A 13,134-nucleotide genomic window follows, 5' to 3' on the forward strand; every position below is an offset into this window, starting at 1 on the left:
ATGTCTGATCAGGGGTGCCGCTCCCAATTGTGGGCCCCGTGAAAGGTAAACGTTGTGGAGCCTTCATAAAATTCAGTATCTTGTCAATCTGTCGGAGCGCAGGGGGGTGGCATGTAGGTGGGGCTGCGGTCCACACGTACAGTCACTTATGCTAGCGTGAAACAAAATTGAAACTTGACATACTTTCAACGTCCGATTCCCGACTTCTATGCCTCTCTTACACAGCATATCCTGCACGAACTTTTCACAACTTCTTGCCTGTATCCACTGGACCCCCTCCACTGCTCTATGGGGCCCCCACAAATGCTGGGCCCCATGAATTTGTCAGGTTTCCCCCACTTATCGGCGCCCCTGTGTCTGACCCCCAATTTTTTTTCTGAAAACACTCACTAAAACCTGTCTGATAGGAATTTTGGAATCTGGTGCTGGGTGTGCTGATGATCAATCCTCAAGTTTCTATTTGCTAAATGCTTGTTAGATGAGCGTATGAGCACTTTTGTTATAAAATTTAGGGATATTTCTTCCAAAAATATCAGACTTTATGATTCCAAGGTCAGCAACTCTGTTCCTAAATTGTTCTTGGGGATAATACAACACACTGTAGTTGTGTCAAATTAGACTAGCATTGCTAATATCTCTGCACTTTTTTTTTTTTTTTTCTATTACCAGCGTTATAAAAAAATTAAATATGAATGTTTGTTTCAGTCTATTTAGATGTTAATATATTGATATATTAAAGCCTGTTATAAAAGATACATTCTTATTCAGGTTCATCCAGTTTTTGCCAAGAAACTGAAAATAATGGAGAGAAAAGGGGACACCGACAATTAAAAGAGATAAAAAAAAAGAGAAAAAAAGATGAGAGAGAAACTGCACACAGTAAAGATTTGAGGATGGAAAAATAAAATGAAGCTGGAACAGAGAACAGGAGGTAAAAATATATATGCTAGCAGGAGAAGTAAACAGCCAAGTGAACAATAGATAGAGTTCACCCCTCAGTTTAATGCATCTATTTTCTTTCTTTTTCAATTGAGAGGACATGAAAACATAGTGGTGTCACATTAATATTTTGTGCATTATACTGTTTGTGGACTGGAGTTTGACTAATGTTCACAATGAAGTGCTAATCCCCATATCCTCACCATCCCAGGCCTCTCGTAATGACTGTTTTAGATCCAAACTACAACCAGTCAGCAGAAAAAAGGTTGCCATTGTACCATTGGTTTCTGAATAATATAGATACATATAATCTCAACATTTCTTGACACGTGTATATCAGCATGCTGTGCGTTTTACTACTTTTTTGCCTTTCTTATTGGCCAGGAAGTAGTTGAAGTAGATGGATGATCAATGTATTGCTTGTCCACACTAAAACAGATGTTTTTCTCCACATGTGAGCCTCTGTTCTAACCATTAATGTCAGTTTAGGTTGCAAAATTCTTTACAAAGTGAAGATTTGTGTGTATCTGTGTGTTCAGGGAAAATGTAAAGATTGGCAAACAATGGCGTGACACTCCATTCTACTAATGTCTGTTATGTGTTTGTGTAATGAAGCTGCACCTGAAACATCAAATCCAGGTGTATAAATCAGTGTATGAACTGCAGTACATTGAGGTCAGCACTGATACCTTTGGGAGATGGACCAGACCAGTGTTATGGACAAATCCACAGCATGTAAAGAATACACTTCCTCAACCACAACCAACACTTAACCTTCCTCTTGTGTTAGCTTTCTGTTACCATCCTTATGTTAATGGGTCAGTTTTGACCCATGTCTTAAATCAGCTGTAAAATACACTATAAACAATTATCTATCATCCAATTTGCTTTTCATCTCTTGGTTGCCTTGTTAGGCTTCCTTATCCATGAAAATATGGGTTTTAATATTTTTGGTGAGGGCCTCTGGGCCTTTTTTTTGTCAGTATACCCCATGATGTACACTCTGCAAGTCCCCAACTCTATACTGCATGGACCTCACATGTGGACATGCCAGTCTTTTTGTGCAGGTATACTGGAGAACAAGGCAAAATGAGAATCCCCACAAGCATGATTGGGAGAGGAGCTGGCTGTCAGTGTGTTGGCTGACAGTGCACTTATGATTTCATTTTTGGCTCTAATTATTGCTTTATAATCTCTTTTTTTTTTTTTTTTTTTTTAATAACTGGGTCAAAACCGACCCTAACAACACAAATATCATAATTTCAACCAGAGCATTTCATAATTTAGTGAAATTTTTTTTTTTTTTTTTTGTATTATTTTGTTGAAATAGAGGTTCTTGACAAAGTCAAAAAGCCTTGATGCAATACACTAATTTTATGTGGTTCTTTTGTACATTGAAAACCTAAAATGTGTCAGTGCTGATGCTAACACAAGAGGAAGGTTTAGGAAACACAAGTTTACAACTGATCCTGTTGTTGCTGCTTCACCTTCATGACACATTAAAGCCTCTGCATCTGCTACGTCCAGTATGGTGTCCACAGTTTGGACAACAACAACTATGGTTTATCTGAGTGCGGAATTGATTTTGCGTCATCATGTGGACAGCGATTTTTTTTTCCAATGAAAGTAGAAATGATCTTTTTCAAAAAATATATGCTTTAGTGTGGACAAGGTATAAATCTAGAGTAGACTTCCACATCCTGACTCCTGTGAGTTTTTAGGTTTGTCTAGTCTGGCTAACAGGATGGGACTATTCCAGTTTCACCAGCAAACTCTAAGCTGCAATCGATATTTGGCATCTTTCTATACTGTGTTTACTTTTGATGGTATTTAATTACTCATTTTAATACTGTGACTCACTTGCAAATCTTTTAATAAATTACATTCTCCCATTACTAATTTGCAAAGACACTGTTGTTGCATCCAGTCTTTAGCACTAGCTGAATCGTGGTTAAAACTTTTCAGCTTAAGTCAATTTTGTTTGTCCTGTTGATCCAAATCTTACATAAATATATTGTGAATTGCCATAACATCTGCATATTTACTGACTGTTCCACTGCAAACTGAGCTGAATTTAATGCACTTTGCTGGAATATCAGAACATAAATCAAGATATCAACACTGACAAAAAGTTTTAGCCACCGACTAACACCAGCTAACAGAAACCGTTAACACTCATGGCTGACTTGTCCATATCCACAGACTGTCTAAAAGTCTCTGACATTATTTTTTTATCCTGTTGCGTCACTTTTGTCTTGTACCATTGTGTTGAATCTTTTACATTTTTCAAAATTTTTCTTACATCTTGTTACATCTTAAATGTCATTTTCAACTGGTTATGTGCGTTACATGTTCTCTTTTAATTAAAGAAAAATTAATTAATGTATCATGCTATAATTATGACAATTGGCGACCTATTAAAAAGATCTTTGTGGCCCATTTTAGGTTTGGAAAAGGCAGATTTAATGGAAAACAGAGCTGAAGTCCTACTCCCTGCAGCTATGCCCCATCTGACTTCATTACCAGCAAAAATTACTGTACAGTCAGTGTCAGTGGTGAGAAACAAGTCATATTTTGATCCCCTTTTAACTACACCATCATTTACAGATATGCCATTTTACAAGATCATTTTACAGGTCAAGAAAGTAACAGTTTGCTGTAAAACTGTTAAAGTATCAGACTGTGAACATATGTAAATAGAAAAAAACATCTTTCTCAACACAGTCTGTTCAGAGTCTCTGCAACGTCATCATGACCAGACTGTAGTGTAAGGAAGTCAAATTTATTTATACAGCACTTTTCACAGATAAAATCACAAACTGCTTTACAGTTCAGAATAAAATGTTAATAAAAGCTTAAAATAAAATAAATAAAATGTCATACATACACCAGGAAAAAAACAAGACAGTAGTACAGACAAACAGACAACAACACAAGCCCATGAAACATCAACCCACGCTAAACTCCTGCCTAAAAAGATACTTTTTGAGTTTCCTCTTCAATGGACCAGATGCTCCGTAAATTTAGAGGTAGTGCATTCCACAGGTGTGGAGCACTGGCTCTCCTCGGGCTCTGAACTGGGTGTGGGGAACCATCAAGAGCCTCTGCTTTGATGACCTTAATGAGTGCAAGAGAGAATAGGGTCTCAGGAGCTCTACTATGTACAGAGGGGCTTGACCATGAAGGGCTCGAAAGGTAAGAACTAAAATCTTAACCTGAATTCTAAAACTGACTGGCGACCAGTGGAGGGAATAGAAAACTGGGGTAATGTAATCCCTTTTCTTGGTTCCCGTTAAAAGCCTTGCTGCTGCATTTTGCACAGACTGTAGGCGATTGACAGCTTTTTTGTTAAAACACATAAAAAGCATATTGCAATAATTAATGCGGGAGGAAACAATTTTCATCTGTTTTAATATTTTTTCACCTCGTTTCACTTCAAAAAATGAGGTAAATATCCTGAGGTAATGGCTGTTTGGTGTTTTTTCTGTGCATCAAGTGCAATAATACAAACGGTCACACAAAACTAAAAGTTTCTTTGCTACCTTTACCATAAACTGACACTTTTTGGCTCATAAAATTACCTTTCAAACTGACAATAATTATATGTGTAAATGGTGACACAATTCAACTGGATTTGTGCTCTTTGTACACATTAGCCAAACAGCTGTTTTCTAGAACAATGGTGGAAATATGAATATACAGATGTGGATATGCAAATTTAGGCAGCAAAAGTGCTTTGGTTGTTGGAAGGAAGATATTATAGTTTTATTCACCATAAGAAGTTTGTTATCTTTGTGGACTTGTTCTCTTCCTCTAACCCAGTGGTTCCCAACCTTTTTTGGCTCGTGACCCCATTTTAACATCACAGACATCACCCCAGACATTCAAAATGGAGACTTTTTTTTTTTGTTAAAATTAATTTGTTTTTGATCATATAATAGTTTGCTATACTAATACTCTTCCGTACTACTATGTTGCAAATAAATGTTAATTTTAGACGACATTTAGTTTATATAATGTATATTATTGTGGACGGAGGCAGAAAAGCCAGGTGTAGATTACTGCATAAAGTGAGAATTTCATTTTCCTTGATCAGGATATGTACAGTCAGTCCAGCTTGTATTTACAAGGCTGACAATTAATACTGAACAAACAAGAACTCAAACTATGAATTATGACAGTGCTGCAGCATCTGAAACCGACCACAATGAACATTTGAAAGATAAACAGAACCACAGTGCTTCAGTTTCAGCTTCAGTTTGTCATGTCTTTTATGTATTATGATTGTCTCTCTCAACTCACCATATATCTTTTATAAGCAATTTTTTTTTTTTTTTTTTTGTCAATTACTAGAAATTTCAGGCAACCCCATTTGAATTCCAGGTGACCCCATGTGGGGTCCCGACCCCAAGGTTGAAAAACACTGTACTAAATGTAACCAGAAAAACTTTAATGGCACTGATGGGTCTTACAGCCTCATTCCATTCATTCCTTAATGTTGATATACACATGTCAAGAAAGTGTTTTTGCTCTTGATATCCATACTGTTATTCTGCTGACTGGGTTGCAAATCAATAATGTGCCATATTTGTAAAACTTCCTGTCTCGATTCTCGATATCTAGATTGTGCAAATTAGACTAAGCAGACAACACTAAACAGTTAATTCTTTTATTTGTGTTTTTTTTTAATCCTGCAAATGCTGTTGTGGCTACACAGCATTTTTTGGTTGCGGCACCAAAGTTTTGTTTCTGTTACACCCGAGCAGACTCAGCGGTATCCCACTGTCTTAATACATCCAAACATAGCAAGCTTTGGTAGTCATAGCTAAGTTTAGGTGATTTAATCCCACCTACAACGCTCAGCAAGGGAGACACAACTGTCAATGCGCAATGAACCAAAAGAATCTGAGATGTGGGTGGTAATTTAGAGGATTGGTGTGTGGGAGTCAAAATAAAAAGCAACAGTGAGTACAGTCAGTTAAAAAGTTTTAGGACCACAGCACAGAGGGATAAGACATACAGGTAATACTTAGTAGAGTCCATACGTTGGTGTATTTTTTTTTTTTTTTTTTAGCTCACATTAAGTCAAATATCAGTGATGACATACTGTGTTGAGAGGTGACACTGGTGAAATTTTAAAAACAGGACTCTCAGATGTTCTCAAAGCGACCCACATGGTTCTCAGTGATGATGACATTGTAAACAAGAAAAGCACTTGGAGAGCGCAGACCTCCGCCAAGGCAGATCAGTGGACCCCCCCACATGTTTGTCTGTCTGTCCGTGTGCAAGATGACTCAAAAAGTTATGGACGAATTTGGATGAAACTTTCAGGAAATGCTGATACTGGCACAAGGAACAAATGATTAAATTTTGGTGGTGATCATGGGTGGATGGGGGGGACTGATCTGCCTTGGTGGAGGTCTGCGCTCTCTTATCTAGAAAGGCACTCAGAGAGCGCAGACCTCCACCAAGGCAGATCAGTCCCCCCCCCCCCCCCACTCCCCAATCACCACCAAAATGTAATCATTTGTTCATTTGTTCCTTGTGCCACTATCAACATTTCCTGAAATTTTCATCCAAATCCATCCATAACTTTCTGAGTTATCTTGCACACGGACAGACGGACGGACGGACGGACAGACAGACAGACAGACCAATGCCGACAAAAACATAACCTCCTTGGTGGAGGTAATGATGTTCACTGTCACCAGGACCAACACTGAAAAACACTCCTGAAGCAGCAGTGTATGTAGTATTTTGCAGCTCAAGTTTCTCACTGTGTACATCTGAAATCATTCCTTCTTCGTCCAATGATGTGGCAGCGTATCGTAGACAATCACTCCACCTGCCTTAACTTAATGTCTGCCTGAAAAACACACACACATGCACGCACGCACACACACACCTTGATTTTCCAGCTGTGTGTTATCACTGTACAGTATATTTATGTTGTGAAGTGAATGTCTACTGCAAGATGAAGATACATTTCAACACCGAAAAAGTTCTCTGCTTTATGTCGAGGTCAAAATCGCTACTGTTGTGGAACTGATTCTCTTGATATTGCCTTTGTTTTTTGCTTTTAGTTCTTCTTTTTTTTCCTGTGAGTTGACAGTCTGTCAAGTCTTAAAACGTATCGCTTTCTTCACAAAAAGAGAAAGTGACCAAAATATTTTCTTTTCTTTAAATATATTTTATTGTAATAGCATTAAACCAATAAAACTCAGTGAATAAAGCTGTGCTTGTGTGATGGCGTTTATTGCATAAGATTTGTTGGGTATGCACAAATGTTACAGTTCATATATACATTTATTCATTAAATCAGTCATAGAGTGGCTGTTGATTAGCCTTGTCTGACTTTCAATACTTAAAAACAGAAATATCATCCTTACATTCTAAAACATGACCAGAAATAGACTGTAATCTTATTGTTAGACTAGTCCTTTTCAACTAAACTGATGCCTAAATCTTTTTTTTTTTTTTATCATATTTTTTCTTTAGTGATATGACATGTTAGAAAAGAATGCTTTCCCCATGTCTTTTAAAGACAATAGTACAGAAGCTAACATTATAAATCATTTTTAAGACATATCTGCAACTACAACAACATGGTTCCCGTTAGGTCAGGTTAAGTAGAAGTTGAGCAGAAGAACATATTCTGCTGGTGTACCTGCACAGAATATAGAAGAGTACGGTATGTTGAAAGCTTTTCTATCTGGTTAGTGCATTCTGTTCTAAGACGAGTATGGAAAATGCCGCTGTATGTTGAATAAGGGACTCAACAAATGACATTTCTGAGTCTTTACTGCAGGGGTGTCAAACATATGGCCCACAGGCCCAAACCCCCACCACCACCACCAAATGGTCCAACCCGGCCTGCAAGATGAATTTAACAATGACAACATTAAACATAAGGTGTCAAACTTGTTTTAGTTCAGGGGCCCGATGTGATCTCAAGTAATGCCAACTCCACATTTTCTCCTTTGTTTAATGTGAAAAAAGTAAAATTACATAATTGAAAATGTTACAATTTTTCACAATAAAATGTGAATAACCTGAATATGAACCGGAAATTTCTACAGAATAAAGTGCAATTTGAACAGTGTTTTGCCTGCTACTAAATGTTTTATGCCTCTGTAGACCCACTATGTCACTAAGTTGTGTTACTGAGGAGCTGAGACAGAATATTGTTGAAATTGCACTTACTTTTCAGGTTGTCGTAGTTCAGGTTATTCACATTTTCATAAAATAATTTGGTTTTTCACTCTAAAACAGTTATTATTTATTGGTCAACATGCCTATTGTTTTCCTGGTTCGGCCCACTTGAGATCAAATTGGACTGAATGTGGCCCCTTAACCCTGTAAAGCCTGAACTATTAAATCATTGACAGAAAATTCCAGTTCTTTGAAAGTGAAGCCTTTATTGGTCCAGCTGAACAAACAAACAAAAAATATTTTTTTCAAATATCAATTTCCATGTATGAGTTTCAACGTTGTATTATATTTAATACATCTGGTCTCAATGCTCAAATATTATTATTTTTGAACAAACAAAAACATAATATGACACAAACCTGTCTAACAAATTGGTAATTCCTTTTGAAAATTCCTTTTCATCAGTTCTGTCTCCTTCTTCATTAGTGACAGTCTTGTAGTGTCAAAGGAAAGGCCTCTGGTGAACAAATTCCTCCCCCCGGTGGATTATCCATGTATTGCATGTATCTAATTGTATACATCAGGTTTTTCAAGAAAAAAATATCGCACTGATCACACAGATAGCTTCAAAACTCATGTATCAAATGTGATACGTTTGGCGTTATAGGGTTAAACTAAAATAAGTCTGACACCCCTGCCTTACTGGATCAAACATAGAGATAGGTTTAAGATAAATCACAGGTTTCCAGTTTTTCTTTTCTCATGAAAATTTGCATGGTCATGGAATCCAAACCAATCAAACTGCTGGCTGGTCATATTTGTATGGCATACTGGCTAAGTCTATGCTACATCTTCCATTATTACCAATTGTTTGGTCAACACCACTTTCAACACCACTTATTTTACTATTTACACCAAGGTTATTTATGATTTAGAATTAAACTGTACAAGAATGAAGTCCAGCGTCAACACGTGCCACATATGCAGATGCAGTCAATGTATTCACAAGGTTTAACATTCAGCTAACTGCCATCTGAGGCACAGATCTGCATGTCAATCTGTATGTACTTTAGGGGTAGAATAGTACAAGTCTTAAACCTAAAGGTAAAACCTATCAATGTCTGTCCAGTAGTTGTATTTCTTTGCTAATTTCTTCTGTAGAAAGGAGGTTCACAGAGATGACATCAACAGATCTATAAATATGTTGGAGTTATGTAAAGTAAAACACAAATGCAGCTCTTTCTATTCAGAGGAACATGCTCTGCTGTCAAACCTATGGAAACAGTACACACAATTAAAAAAACTGAACAAAAAAAACAAACAAACAAAAAAAACAGGCTATGTCTCAGTTTCCTAATATATGCACTGACAGGTTTGGCAGAAAGGTAGTGCACTGTAAGCCCTGAATAAATTGAAAACAACTAATTATTTATGATAGAAAAAATAGTCAACAACAACAACAAAAGTCTGCTACTGCTCAATCTGTCACGCTGATTCCAAACCAGAAATCCATATTTTAACAGTAAGATTCTGGGTATTGTGAAAATATAAAAAAGAAATTGCAGATAAGAAGACAACATGTGCTAAATTAGTGAAATTGACTTAAATGTATGAACATGCAGCCCAGTGAAGACTAAACCCAAGTATCAGACCCCCATCAACTGGGATCAGAATTGGTCCAATGTGTTTTAGATCCCTCATGTTTGAATTAAAGCCTTGTGGTGACTGGTTTTATTTCAGAAAAATTTGGATGAAATCATTCACCTCCTCATCACGTACATCAAACAAACTAGAGGGGGAAAAAATCAAGTTGTGAGTCGAGTGAAATGGATTTTGAGTGACACTCTGCAACCCATTTTTGTTTGTATTATTTTGGCCCAATCCCAATTCACCCCTTAGCCCTTCCCTCTTACCCCTCCCCCTTGACCTTTGCCCTTGACACTACCCCTTGAAACAGAGCTGCAAGGGGTAGAGGTTGAAACATTCCCCTATGAAATGGGACAACCCTTCGCGACCTGTTACGTTATCAGCAGTCATTAATGCCGCTATAAACAAATGCGAAAACTTTTTTTCTGAAAGTATTCCCCATGCTGTCAGAAGCTGTAACCGTCTCTGTTGCATGGGCTTTGTTCATCTTTTTACGGTTATCAGCTATAAACCGCAGAAATGTAATCTATAACACATAAAATGGCATTAAATGGTTGATCAAATGATTAAGCTGTTTACGAAGTAAATTCGTTCATTTGTGTTTCTTTCATCTTTCATGTCTTTCACTGCTGCACTCTTTTTGCTGTGTTTACATCCATCTTGCCAATGATTCAAACAGAATTATGGGAAATTTCTCCTACCCCTCCGTTCATAGTGTGGACCTGGAAAATGTCTGTTTCGAGGGCTATACAGCCTTAGCCCTTCTCCTTCGTCTAATTGAGAATCGGGACAACACTACCCCTTCATGTGTACGTGATTCAGCCTTTATCATGTTATTATATTCGAATTTGTTGCTCTATGGTTGAACAGAATGAATCCAGTCTGTTAATTGTACAGCTGAGCTTTGAGGAGAATGGAGGATCACCTATGAAGTCTCCAATCTGGGATCCAATGAAAATGCCAGCGTTGCATCACTTTGCACTGAACCACATTTTCCTTTCAGGTATCAAAAGCATCTAAAGTTTGATCTTTAAGTATTTATCAAACTACAACACTGTCACAATACACTGCTAGTGGCTTTTTATAGACTTGTGCATTATCCAAAGTCCAGATACACTATATGGACAAAAATATTTGGACACATCATGGGTACAGCTCCTAAGATTTCCTATTCATGCTGATTTGAGATATCCCTAAGTGGGATGTAAAGAAAGTAGATGGTTTGTTGTGGTAGAATTTTTTTTTTTTTTTTCAAGTCAGTGCACGAAAAATATTTTAGAAATTTAGAGGTAGAACATTTAAAATCATAATCATGGAAAAAAACAAAAAATCAACGTTGAGAGAAATTAAGCATCTCTCACCATCTCTGAGGTATTTTGGAAGCAAAGATAACAGTTTAAACCAAACTAACCAGTGCAATGCAATATTTATCCCAATATAAAACTATATTCTGACATTTGTAATTATTGTTTTGTATCCCAGACCCCTGTTAGAAAACAAACACCTGAATTCATTGTGTCCCAATACTTTTGTCCATTTTGAGTATGCTGGAGAAATTGTTGTTTCAGATTTAAAAGCATCTGATTTAGGCAAAAATTTAAATCATTGCTGTGCTTCATACTTTTTTGGGTTTGGGACGTTTAACAGCCAGATAATCAAATGAGGCTACTGATTTTTGGAGTGGCGACATTTAGTAAACGAAATGGTGGATGAATTGGTCTAATCCTTGCATTTTTTTTCTTAAATGATTGTTAATGTGATGTTTCCTTCTAAATCTCAGTGTTGCATTTTAAAAATGCTTTAGATTAGGGGTGGCCAACCCTGGTCCTGGAGAGCCACTATCCTGCATGTTTTAGATGTTTCCCTCTTCCAACACACCTGATTCAAATGATAAGCCTATCATCAAGCTCTGCAGAAGCCTGATAATGACCATCAGGTGTGCTGAAAGAAGGAAACATTTAAAACATGCGGGATAGTGGCTCTCCAGGACCAGGGCTGGCCACCCCTGCTTTACATTAATGCTGGTAAATCTGTGTTTAATGTTACAGTGCTAAGAACTATGGGTAATTCCCTTAGGCAGAAGGTGGTGACTTAAAGAGAGTGACCACAAAGGGTTCAAAATGACTGACAATGACAGACCTAAAACATCAACAATTTACCAGGATGGAATTCTGTAATTATGAACATTGGGCCTGAGATGTATTAAATGAGGGGGCTTCAAAAAGTTTGTGGAAAAAAAAAACAATTAGAAAAAATAGTTTAATTTATGATGTTTATTTTTCAACCTATGCTCCATCTTGGTCAATACACTTCTGCCAGCATTGATACCAGCCTTCAAGTCCATCTGTGTAAAACTGAGGGCCATGTGATTTAAACCATGTCAAAGCTATGCTCTTTTTTCCACAAACTTTTTGAAGCCCCCTCGCATATAGAAGTCTAAAAGAACGACCAAAAATGAGACACAATGACGCTTTCAATCACTTAAGGAGCCAAAAAGACAAACCATAAATCAGAAACATCACAAAAGTCTAGACTGTGCCTTGAAGTGGCCACATTGCTCACAGCTAACATGACGTTTTTTGACAATAGCTGATCAAGTCTTACACATACAATAGATGTGAGGACATTTGCTGCCCGAGGGTCAGTTACATAACCACAAACCTGTTGATGCTTTTTAAGGGAGCAACAAAGGAAAATGCTGTCAACTCAGAGGCCAATTAACCCATAATGACCCAGTGCTACTTTTGTGGCAGCTCTCAAATGAAATGCTCTCTATATTTAACTTCCTTAAGTAATTTATCTCCATTTATATTAAACTATGTATTTTGCTTTTTTTTTGGTGAAAATTGTGTATTTTTATATATTTAATTTACTGATCATGTAGATGTTAATAAAAGCTCAGAAAAAGTTGGTTATTGTATCAGAAACAGAGAAAACTGAAAAAAAAAGACTTTCAGCAAAGGTATCATTTACTGAACATAAACCCAGTGTGTCCATCCACTGTTACTGATCCAACTGAATCAATGCTGTAGAAGATGACAGTGTTTCCATGTTCACTACAGAGCCTCTTAACATCCAAATGGGTCATATCTGATGACCATGAGAAGGTGACACTGAATTTTACAGTTATTTACATGTATTGATGGGGTTAGTGGATCAACAGGTATGAAACAATTACATCAGTAGATGATTTTGTTCGATGGTGGATGTTTGGGTCTTAATGGGTAAAGCAATCAGGATGTGATTTTCTGATCATTAAGTGTTTATGTATATCCCTCTGTAATGCTCCTTTTCTTTCATCCTCCATCCCAGCAGATTGTGTTTGTGTGTTTGGAGGAGGTGCACTTCAGGTGACATCTGTCCATATGTGTCCACTGTCCAGCTCTACCGTCTTTC

The sequence above is a fragment of the Sphaeramia orbicularis genome, chromosome 9, assembly GCF_902148855.1.
Source record: "Sphaeramia orbicularis chromosome 9, fSphaOr1.1, whole genome shotgun sequence".
Lineage (NCBI taxonomy): Eukaryota > Metazoa > Chordata > Actinopteri > Kurtiformes > Apogonidae > Sphaeramia > Sphaeramia orbicularis.